This window comes from Myotis daubentonii, chromosome 6, assembly GCF_963259705.1.
Source record: "Myotis daubentonii chromosome 6, mMyoDau2.1, whole genome shotgun sequence".
Taxonomy (NCBI): Eukaryota; Metazoa; Chordata; class Mammalia; order Chiroptera; family Vespertilionidae; genus Myotis; species Myotis daubentonii.
The window spans coordinates 49,546,121-49,558,331 of record NC_081845.1 but is presented as its reverse complement, the minus strand read 5'-3'; the positions used below and the strand labels follow the sequence as shown (position 1 = coordinate 49,558,331).

General features: G+C 35.6%; 1 non-coding gene across 1 annotated transcript; it reads left to right on the top strand.

Annotated features, from left to right (window-relative positions):
* The first annotated feature begins 1,458 nt into the window (after positions 1-1,458).
* LOC132237775 (U6 spliceosomal RNA) lies at positions 1,459-1,560 on the top strand. The gene has a single exon (XR_009453610.1). It is a non-coding gene; the product is annotated as a U6 spliceosomal RNA (small nuclear RNA).
* The last annotated feature ends 10,651 nt before the right edge of the window (positions 1,561-12,211 follow it).

Genomic DNA, 12,211 nt, shown 5'->3' with positions numbered 1-12,211 from the left:
CAACCCCGGAATGGACTGGCATCCGGCGTGCCCCAGCTATGTAACAGCATATTATTTCCCTGGGTTTGCTGCTGCACTGAAATTCTAAATTCCCCCGAAGCCCAGCGTTCTGCAGAGACAGGGCAGTGCAGAGCAGCGCAGCAGAAACACAGACTCTCCTAAAAGCATGCATCGCAACGCAAAACGGTGAGATTTCCTAGGTCAGCCAAAGCAGGGAAACTGGAAGTGAAAAATGTCCTGTGCAGTGATCCAGGCCATGGGACTAACGCGCAAAACTCCCAAGCGTTGTTTTCAGTAACCTCACCCGCGATTTTCTGAGTGCAGATGCTTATCTTGTGATCTGGAATCGTCTCTCTTCCATGTCTTTTCTGTGCGCTGCCATTATTTATATGAGTTTCCTATAAGCAAAGGATCTGTAAGCTCTAGCATCTGGAGTCTCTGCCATACTGTTTCTTCCTGTTTACCCTAACACCCCTCCCGCTCCCCAATACAGGCAGGGGTTTGCGCTGCGGACCTCCTGGTATGCGCAGTCCAGGTGCCCGCTGGGACCCTCAATCCCAGCACAGGGCTCAGGATGGGCTCTGTTCTAAACTCCTGAGCACTGCTGGGTGGCAAATAAAGATTTTTGACATTAATTTTAAAGATTAGTAAAAATGACAATGCAAGACATTCAGAAGGTAATTAAGTAGGCAATGTGTAGCAGTATGACCACTGTAAGGAAAAAAAAAGAGAGAAAAATCCCATATGCTATATTTGATACAAGATATTTATTTAAAATAGCTAACACTATTTAAAGATCCTGAGTTTCCACCAGGAAGAATCAGGTGGTTTGACTAGGTAGCATGAAATGTTGTACTAAATGGGAGTTATCTGTATTTCTCTAGAGATCTTGTATTTATTTTTTTATTGTTAAGACTATACCACTAATAGTCTAAAAGTAAAAATAAGGAAACAAATAAAAACAATAAAAAATCAATAATTTATAAAACGTAAGGGCAAGTTTTCTAACCAAACAAATTCACAACAGAGTTCCATGTCCTTTCAAAGTATTTTTTTTATCAAGAGCACATAAAGAGTTTATAGGAGTAAAATATTTTCAATATTAAGTCTAGCAAAAATAAATTAAGAAAATGAATTAATAAAGTATAGGCTCTGAAATGATGGGTAACAGCCAGAAAGGACTATATAAATTTATTATTCAGGTAATTTTTAAAACAATAAGAATGTATAAGTCCTTTTTACACAAATACTTCTTGTATTCTATGTCACTGATTTTGTTGTGGGTCCTGGAGATTCAGGAGTGCACAGAGAGACAGAGCCATGCTCATGGGGCTTACATCTCACAGAGCAAGCACCTGCCTCTAGCTCTACATTAGAAATAATTTAAATCCTAAACTATCTAGTACTTTATCTTAGTCATTGGAGGTGCTCAAATTTTGTTGTAAAAATAAATCAAATGTGCACTTCAGTGGCACATATACTAAAACTGCAATGATGCAGGGATTAGCGTGGACCCTGCACAAGGATGACCAAAAAATTAAAAATAACTAAAAACAAGTCAATGCCTTTGACAAAGAGATGCTTGCTTGTAAAATGCAGTATGCCTGAATATTAAATAAACAGCCAACATATTTTTTAATTGCATACTTAATTATAAAGAAAAAGTACATTCAGGTCTGTATTGTGATATTAATTACAATGTGTAATATTTTGATAGCATATTTCTAAAGACATTAATGCTTTGCTTATTCTGTTGCCTACAATTTAACTGAAATATTAATAATACTATACACAGAAATGGTAACATTTTACTTTTACCAGAAATCCAGTATTGAAGTTTTTATATATAAAGTGGAAAATCTTGTCCATGTGAGTCATACATTGTGCCTGTGACTCTAATGCCTTTAACAAGACAGCCTAATGGCCCATTATTGTTTTTAACATGCCACCTTAAAATAACCTTTCGGCAAATTTTCTGACATATTCTATCTCAGCCTCCATTTATTTTATTTATATTGACCCTGGTCCCTTTAAAATAGCTGGGTTTTTGAGAAACATTGGTTTAAGCACAGCATTTCTGCAAAGACTTTTGGATTCTTCCAGTAATTCCATGTTGAGGCTGCTTAGTTTTATGGGTAGCAATCTGCTCTTCTTTTGGAATCTGTCAGAATCAGGAAAATACACATTAATCATTTACTATAGGAGCCTGAATGGCTCCCAATGTCCCCTATTTCAAGATGACAATTGGACACTTATCAGAAATTACCCAGATCCTCACAAGGGAGGAGGTGGCTTTGCGGTGTTAACCAAAGCCTGTACCTCCTCCTCAGATGGTGTTCTTAGAGAACCCAGGATGAACCTATGCGGGTTGTCATGTGAACACCTGCAGGGCTGCAGTATTTTTGTTCTTTGTTTATCAGATGTACTAAAGGGACTGTTTCACTTCCAGACTGAATCTAAACCCTGAAGCAGCTCCAAAGGAGCAATGCAGCTTTTAAAAAGCCTTTGGGTCAGGTGCAGTACCCCCTGCAAAAGACCGCCTGAGACTGAAGTTAGGTGTAGTGGTGAGGAGTCAGGAAGATGATGGTTCTAACCTGGACAAGTAGCCTTGTGGGAATTCAAGGAGAGATGTAGTTGTTGGTTAGTCCTTCCAAGATGTGAAAACACCTTTTTGACTGTTGGACATTGTGTGAAAATGTGTAGTCCCAGGAAATCATTAAACAGAAGACTCCTGGAGTCATTTTCACCAACTGAAGTCTTTACATTGCTGTTACCCTTGAGACTTGTCTTCTCTAACATTCTGGCCTAGGTTCAGAGCCTTTTCATTCCTCTTTCCTTCTTAGCAGACAGGATTGCCGGTCAGGGAAAAACACTTCCACATTGCTCTTGGGAATGCAAAACCCAGAGCCAGCTATTGAGAATGCAAATTATTATTTTTTAAAAAATATATGATAACTGAATCATTCTTTCTCAGCCTACAAGCCAGGCAAAACACCCAAGAGAAATACACACGTTATTTCTAAATCCTAGATTATTCTGTCTCTCAAAATATACTATTTTGATCCTTCAAATTTGGACTCATGTCATCTCCAGATTACTAGATCATTTTATAGGGTAACTCCTCTCCACATGCCCAGATAGATATTTCAGTTTGAAAGAGAGAAAAGACAGTCTTACATATATTAATTTCATTTTATTCACATTTCATTTACACTTATTTTATTCTATTCAAATAAAAATTTAAAACTGGAAAGTAAAGATTTAACATGTACTAAAAATAAATTACAATATGAAATAGTAATCAAATGTCAGACTAAAATATTAAATTAAAATATCTTTACACATGGGCATTTTTGAAATGTGAATTCAATATTGTTGTCAAATATGTACAGATTTCATTAAAAACAAAAGTTATAGAAGACAATGACACTTTGTGCTTTGAAAACTTCCTTTGGATAACTTTTAAATAATCTTTTCAATTAAAAAAGATAAAAAAGATCAAAGAGCACTTTAAATGTTACATCCAAGGAGTTTATTCAACTCCAACATACAATAGATCCTCAAAATGTTATTGAATAAATAAATGAATAAATAATTGGATAAATGAAATAATGAATACATAAATTAAATATAAGTAAATGAATACACAAATGCATTTGTAAGATTTTTTCATCTATCTATCTATCTATCTATCTATCTATCTATCTATCTATCATCTATAATGTGTCTATGACTCCAGTTAAGAAGCACTTGACAGACTGTGGAATCTCAGAGAGAAGAAGGAGATGGGTGGGTGGGTGGAAAAAGATCAACCAAAGAACTTGTTACATATATGCATGACCCATGGACACAGACAATAGGATGGGGAAGGCCTGGGATGGGGGCAGGGGCTGGCTAGAAGGGGTCAATGAGGGGTGGGGGGGTGGGAAGGGGACATATAATGAATAAGTAATACTTTCAACAGTAAATATTTAATTTTTAAAAAATCAAAAGAAAAAAGAAGCACTTGTTCCAAAACAAACAGAAAACAAAAAAATAAATCAGTTAGCACACATACAAATAAAGCAGCACGTGTCCCAAAATATAAAGTTCTTTCCTGTTTCATCAGTTCTGCTCATTTGCCTTCACTGTAATTACCTATCCACTATAATTTACCTGGCAAGGTGCTGTTAAAACCATTCTTGATTCTTCAGGCCAGACATTATTTCTTTCTTCTCAAAACTCCAAGGCACTTTGACCATAGGAAAATCCTGGTGTCTGCATCAGTAATTCATGGCTTTGTCTAAGTCTAATCCCTTACTAATGCTGGTTTGAAGTTACTGAATTATGCTTTAACCACAGGTTCTTCATCATTACAATGGAGCCATTAAGTGATAATTCACAGGATTGTTGGATAGATAATGTATGTAGAGCAGCTAGAATAGCCCCTAGCCAGGTAAAGGCTCTGGACTTACTAGTATGAGTTCTCCCTCCAGGCTTTCTGTTTATATGTTTTCTTAACTGCACTGGATAGTTTTTAAGAGTGAATAAATCAGAATCTTTTTATCCCTGGTAGTATGACACAGTGCCACGTAGTTAACAGTTGTTTAATAAACAGGAGACAGTGTGAATAGAAATTCATCATAATGAAATTTTAAAACAACTTTTAAACATCCTTTTGGGAGACATACATACAATGGGGTATTTCCAGGAATGTACACACTTTTCTCTTTCCAGATGCCTCTGTATCCCTAAAATAACAGGAAATGTTTGCTAATGCTATGGGGAGCGAAGCAGTAATCCTGATAAAATGTACATTAGGGATTTTCTAGTTGATCACCTACCCACTTGGTCAGGCAATGGTTAGAGCTATAGAAGAGACAAGAACAAGACAGAAATCAGTGAAAGAGGTTAGGCAATTTATCAAAATTATGAACTAGCTTATATTTTAAGAAATTTAATTTCTTAAGAGGGAGTTTTTCTTATTGGTAAATGATTGCATTGGTTTTGCTAATTGGCTAAAAATTGCCTTCTTGGTCAAGGTGAGAAGGTGTTTGGGGGGAAATTACTGTGGGGCTTTTTTTGGGGCGGGGTGGTGGAATGGGGGAATAGGTATTTCCTTTAAGGCAAGCAAGCAAACCAAGAAATCCCTGAGCAGCTAAGAAAGATTTGTCTACTAAAATAAATTCTTTTTAATTACACAACTGATTGGAACATTTCAGATTAAAGCAAGCCACTGGAACCTTATAAATGTATTTTTTTAAAGTGAGGGTTAATACAATGTAATACTCTGATCATCCCAAGGTAAAAAAATATAGCTTGTTTTTTTCAGGATTTTACTTGACATAATCAAAGGCATTTACCTGGCTAAAATGGGCTGAGTAACAACTTTAGAGAACAAACCACGCTTTGTTGGAATGGATATGAGTATATTTGAAAGAAAAAAAAATGACCTTCTCTCAAATCATTAGAGAAACTAACTACAAACTAAATTGAAAAATAATTGCAAGGCCTGGCTTCCACATGTAATCAGGTGGCAGCTATCGGGGTCTCAGCTAACAGACTCTAAATGAATTCTCTAACATTATTAGAGATTGTGCATCACATTTCACAAAGCAAGCTGAAAATAACAGCAATGTGTAAATCTCATTGTCATGAGGCCTGCTGCTGAGAATTTATTTTGCATCATATCCTCACCAATAAAAAAATCTCAAACCAAAAACCAGATCAATAGAACTGTCACTGAGTCATCCACACTTCCTAACCCTGTCCCCTTCCCACAGATGCAGCACCTGCTGTTGTTTCTGGTTTTGTACTCTCGCTTGCCTAGGGAGTGATGGTATTTACTAGAAATTGTAGGAATCTGAGCAGGGTCTGACAGTGTCACAGAGTTCAATGTATCTTGCACCCATCAGTAAAGAGTACTGCCAAGGAAATGTTCTTAATTCACAATGGACAGATTATGAAATTGAAACATGAGCACAGAAGCTGTGTAGGAGGAGTAGGGAGAAGAAATAAAGAGTAGAGGGAAGAAGAAAGTGGCAGATATAATGTTTTCTTTTTCTTTTTCTTAGTGGTACTGGGTTTTGATAAAGCACTAATGATCTGAATGTTTTTAGTCATGATTTTTTAAAGACAATGTTTAAACTCTGGCTCAAGGAAAGATGTTACTTTGAATTCTGGAATAAGGAAGATGCCATTATTTTCAATGGTATTCTTTTTCACTTTTATTTCTTCCTCCCTCCACCTTCCTTCCTTTTTTCTTTTCCTTCCTTCCTTCCTTCCTCCCTTCCTTTCTTCCTTCCTTCCATCCTTCCTTCCTTTCTTTTTTCCTTCTTTCCTTCCCTCCTTCCTCCCTTCCTTCCTTCCTTCCTTCCTTCCTTCCTTCCTTCCTTCCTTCCTTCCTTCCTTCCTTCCTTCCTTCCTTCCTTCTTTCCTCCCTCAAATTATATAATCACTGAAACATTTGGCTAAATCATTTTGAAAGAGAATATTTCATTATGTGTGTGTGTGTGTGTGTGCAGGGGGGTGGGCACAATTTAAGTAACATTTCCTAACTTATGTCTGCCAATTTTTAATCCTTCCTCTGAGTATTTTTATTGTCAGAAATGTCCTAGTATCATTTTTACCGAAGTGAAATACTTTAAATATTCAAAACTTATAGAAACATATATACTTATAATACTTTTTCATGCCTTAGTACTTGAGAGGTTTATATGTTCTTATATGTAACTAGAAAAAAATGAAAATGTTGATTACATCAACTCTTTTCTTATAATAATTAAAATAAATTGTGTTTAGTAGAAACAGCACACATTTAGCCTTTTGACAATGGCAGGAAAATTGGTTTACCCTTATTTTACTAAGTAAAATCTTGTTACAACAGAGATTTGTAAAATAACAGCAAAATCTGAATCTCTAATATAAAGACTGGCAAGAGTTGTTTTATATGTATTGGGTCTAGATTAGATAAATCTAAATTATAAAATGATTTGATGCATAAAATATTTATGAGGTTATTGTGCTTCAGAAATAAATCATTTAAGCTAGTGCTATTTTCAACACATCTTACAGTCTACAACATTTCAAGGATGTGAAAATGACTTGATATGTTCAAAAACTGGCCTTCAATGAGAAAAAAAATTGTAAACAATTCTAAGTGCACAGCTATTAACTGGCTGATTTCTGATCCCTGACACAGGATGTCATCCTCAACCCAGTGTCTGACTGCTCAGCATCCTGTGGGAACTGCAGACTCCCAAGATTCCTCTTTACAAATAACAATCAGTTTTGATAGAGGAGACACAAGGAAAGCCAGCTAAATCTTTCACATCATTATCAGCCTCATTGTTTTGCAAATCAGTAGCATAAAGTAGAACACGTGCAGGAATCCTCTTACAGGTTTCTGAATGCTAGGGATTTCAGCTATGTGAATCCTTGTTGATTAGCAGTAAATGAATAAGCCACATGACAAATCATTACCTTTACCAGCTGAGTGGCTGGCTTAAATTAAAGAGTGCAGGTTATTGTTTGAATTCATCAAGATTTGTCCATCTCAAATGATGAGCCTTTCCCTATTCATATGTCAGTCCATCATTATCGTGACGTCTGCTACATCGGATCACCAGCTCACTTGAATAGCTCATAACAGCATTTTGAAAGTATCCTATTTATAGTAGAGATATGTAGAGGAATCCAAAATACTCTCTGCTTTAACAGGCTAACCCTCTTTGGCAAGAAATTCTGCTCAGGAGGCTTTTATTTCTGAAATGATCAAGTCCCAGCGCTGAGTGCCACATAATGGGATAAAAGGTGATTTATCTGTATTTTAACCAGCTGTATTCCCCCCGCCCCTTTGTAATTTGCTTTTACAAATGCACTTATTCATTTTCTTCAGTAGGTGACTAAGTTGATCATATTTCACTTATAGATATTTAATATCTGTTTCCTTGTAATAATTTTTCAGTACTATTTCCCACAATTGTCAAAATCTTGAGTTGTTTATTTGAATCCTGATCTATTGCTCTAATAATGAGAAGCTGTAATTATAGAGCTCAGTGAACTAGGGAGCAGAGAGCTTGCATCCCAATATCACTGCTAACAGCAAGCCATGTGAGGAGTGCTCGTAACTTCTTTAAAATGCACTCCCTGGTTCCCCTGTTTGAACAGGTACTGCTATCTTCCTTTAGAGGGCTTGCAGCAAGCTCTGGAGTAAGAAACTCCTCATCCTTGTTTGTACTTTAAAAAAAATTGAGCTTTATCTCCATGTAAGCAGAGAAGTCACCTGAAGCTTACAGCCCTGAAGTTGCTAAGACCGCACCTTCTCACTCAACTAAAAGAGCAGCACAGAACGCTGAGCCAGCAGGGACCTCACCCTCAGTCGTTCCTGTGGGCAGTAAGATGCCCCCGCACACTCCAACACGTTTGTTTGTTACGCACATCCCAGCAATATGAGTGACAGAGGGCACACAAGGAAAGAAACTGTTTCCCCTCCTACTTCCCATCTGTTGTGGAAAACACACAGGTTTTTCCACCACAGGTTTTGAACAACCTCATGTCCTTGGAGCACAGACTCCAACTGCGTGGTAATGCCAGTGTGAACCTTCCTCCTACTCCTCAGCCCACAAAGCTATTTTAAGGCTGTACTCTGAGAATAGCCTTCACCATCATGCTGCTGGAACATAAGCCACCACGTAAAACAGCAATGGCGTGAGACTGACTAAGCATGGTGAACAGGCTGGTAAGTAACTCCTCTTCAGATCAGTGGTGCCCACAAGCCTTGCCCTAGATGTACTCACTAATCTTTCAGAGTTAAATGGTACAAAACAACTCCTTACCAAGGCAGTGCCTAATTTTATTATTTTTTTTACTTACCACATTTAATGTTTTCACTAAATATTTGCTGATTTTGCTACAAGAAAGTAAATACAATTTTATATTATTTGTTAACCTATTGCCTCATCCATGGACTCAGTGATTAGTAATTACACATGAGGAGTAAAAATGACTTAAAAGATTAGACATAACTAAGGAAGAACATTGAGGAAATAGCTAATTCAGTAATAAAGCTGAATTAAAATTCAGGTCTCTCTCCCTCTCTCTCTCTCTCTTGAATGCACAGTGACTTAAACATGGTGTGTCATGCGAGACAAATTAGATGGGGGCTCAAATTACATAGCCATGAATCCAAAAGCATAGATTCTATTCTTGGCTTAATCACAGATAATTTGTGGAATCTTTTCTAAATTATTTTTAACAATTTCTCCATACTAAAATGAACTTAATATTAATTTAACTGTCATTTGTTTAACAACAGCATTTGTTAGCAACCAATTCTATGGAAAGTTCAGGAAAACAAGAAGGATAAAGTCCTATGGGTCTTACTATTTGTTTTGTTCTAGTACATTTTTAGTATCAATTAATTGACTATACAAAAAGGATAATGCCTGAATTAAAGCATGGGACACATAACTTCCAATGGCTATAATGTGCAACTTATGATGTTTTAATAATTACAGTTAAAATTTTAGATGGTCAAGTAGGTGACAAGATTCTACATATAACAATTATTTTACAATTAAAATGTTGTACTATAAAACTTGAAATTAATTGTAGTTATGAAGACACCATAGACAAGAATGAGTACACGGCACCCCCTACTGACTTCACTGGAGACAAAGACTTGAAGAATGAGGACATTGGTGATTCTGTTGCACATAATATCAGCTCATTTAAGCACTCAAGGGAAAGAGGGCAAACTTCACTTTTCCACAGGCTGAACTGATATTAATATTGTAACTTCTGACAAGAGAATTAGAATAATAATGGTTTCCAAGGTGGCTCTTATCTGAAAAACTCTTTAAAGCTAAAATTTATGCCTCCACTTAAGCTTCTTGAATCTTACCTTTTCATAGTTAGCTCTTCATACTCTTTTATAATTAATTTCTCATAACAAACTCCTCATAAGTAAAAGATATGATCATTGCCTTTCACTTAATTTTTCTTATATCCATTCACTCAGTGCTAACTGGAATTCTCTCCTTGTAGTTATGTCTGTGGATATTTAAATTCTTACCTCAAAGTTCTCTTGAAATACTATTAATTACAAGGTGATAATGAAAATTCACCAATGGAGACCATCTCAATTATATAAAATTGAGTCTATATTAATATATCAATGGATTATATGTCAGAATAATTTTAGGCTCTTTCCTATATATTTATAGAGAACTTGAACTTATATGAAATACAGAACAATATTAGTTGTGGAAAATTAAATGAAGAAATAAATGGAGATCAATATGTGGAGATCTCTCAGTGGTAGCCTTGATGTAATTTTTTTAAATTATTATTCAGTACTGGAAAAAGACAACGACATTTTTCTTTTTCTTTTTTTTAAATATATTATATTGATTTTTTACAGAGAGGAAGGGAGAGAGATAGAGAGTTAGAAACATCGATGAGAGAGAAACATCAATCAGCTGCCTCCTGCACATCTCCTACTGGGGATGTGCCCGCAACCCAGGTACATGCCCTTGACCGGAATCGAACCTGGGACCTTTCAGTCCGCAAGCCGACGCTCTAGCCCCTGAGCCAAACCAGTTTCGGCGACAACGACATTTTTCAATGACAAGCTTCCTTTTATCCACATTTGGAGTCGGGATCATTTGTATCTCAATGTCATGCATCTTTTTCTTTTACCGTGTGCATTACTATACTAATGAAGAATATGGATAAATTCTCAGTAATAGTTTGGAAATTTAGAAACTCTCATGGTTTATTTGAGTTTATACTATATAAACTTATATTTTCCAAAGAACTTATACTGTTAATGGCATTTATCAGGTATTGTTTGTAAAAGATATGAATAATAATAGTCCATCTGGTATATTCCCTTTTCAGCAGAGGAATCATACAAATTAATGTTGGCCTGGATGTAATCCATTTAGGATGACTCATGAGAATCATAAAAATGATCTCTCGCTCTCCTTTTAAATAATTACCTAGCAAGTATTTGTCTACTAGATTTCTTTATGCTTTTAAAAATATGTTTTTTATTGATATTTTAGAGATTAAAGAAGGGAGAGGGAGAGAGAGAAAGAAGTATCAATATTACCAGAAGCACCCTGGGGACCAAATCCACAACCTGGGCATGCGCCCTGACTAGGGAATCGAACCTGTGACCAGGATGATGCTCACCCAACTGAGCCACATCAGTCAGTGCTTATTTTTATCCTTTTTAAACGTTCACTTTATGGTTCTTTAACTCTGTAAAATGCTTTGTGTCTCTCTGTAAAAATACTTAAAACATCAACAGGACCTCCAGATCAACAGTAATGTTAAACTTATAGTTATAAAGACCTAAGCTTAGCCAGTACTTATGGGAGAGGAAAGAAAGTAAGAGCATGTAATGATGCATCAAGTATAATAACATCAGAAAAATTAAACCTAATATTTACTGAGTGCTTACAAACTACTTATGAAATATCATTTTTATTTCTGCAGTTTCTCTTTGACACATACACTTGAATTAACCCTGTTTTACAATTGAGGAAACAGAGTCCAAAAATGTATAAAAACCACGCTGAGGTCACACATGCAGGACATTACAGAAGTAATACCGGTATTCAAACCCTGGTCTGTTTTAAAACAAACATATGCCCTTATTCACTGTGAAATATGGGTTTGTGCATGGGCTGATGGAAAGCAAACCTAGATAATAAAGTGGTATCAAATGCCAACATTTTGATATTAAATATACTCTCTAAAAATCAATGGAAAGAATACCCCTGGATGAGTATTAAGAAAAAAGAATTATCATTAGCCTTTGTTGAAGGTTCTACTTAATAATATGAAAATATATAATCAGATTTTAATGTCAATATGAAAAGAAGCCTGGGTTTAGGGATCCTTATAAAATAAAGGTACAGTAAAATAGTGTTTCAAAAATATAAATATTACAAGTTCTTTCCTTTTTACAAATTTTTATCTTTTCCTACTATCAATTTGATATTTTTAAAATTCCCCCTAAAAGGAAAATAGATTCTAATATATCTAAATGTAGATTGGCCTTTGTTGATTAAAATGAATTATTCCAAGGTTAATGTCTATAGACCATAATGACGTCTTGTTTTTCTATTTCCATATAATATTCAAAATCATGGTTTAATATTTCTATTCACCCTAACTTCACCCCTCTTGTTTTTAAGTCTATATACTAATGACAAAGAAA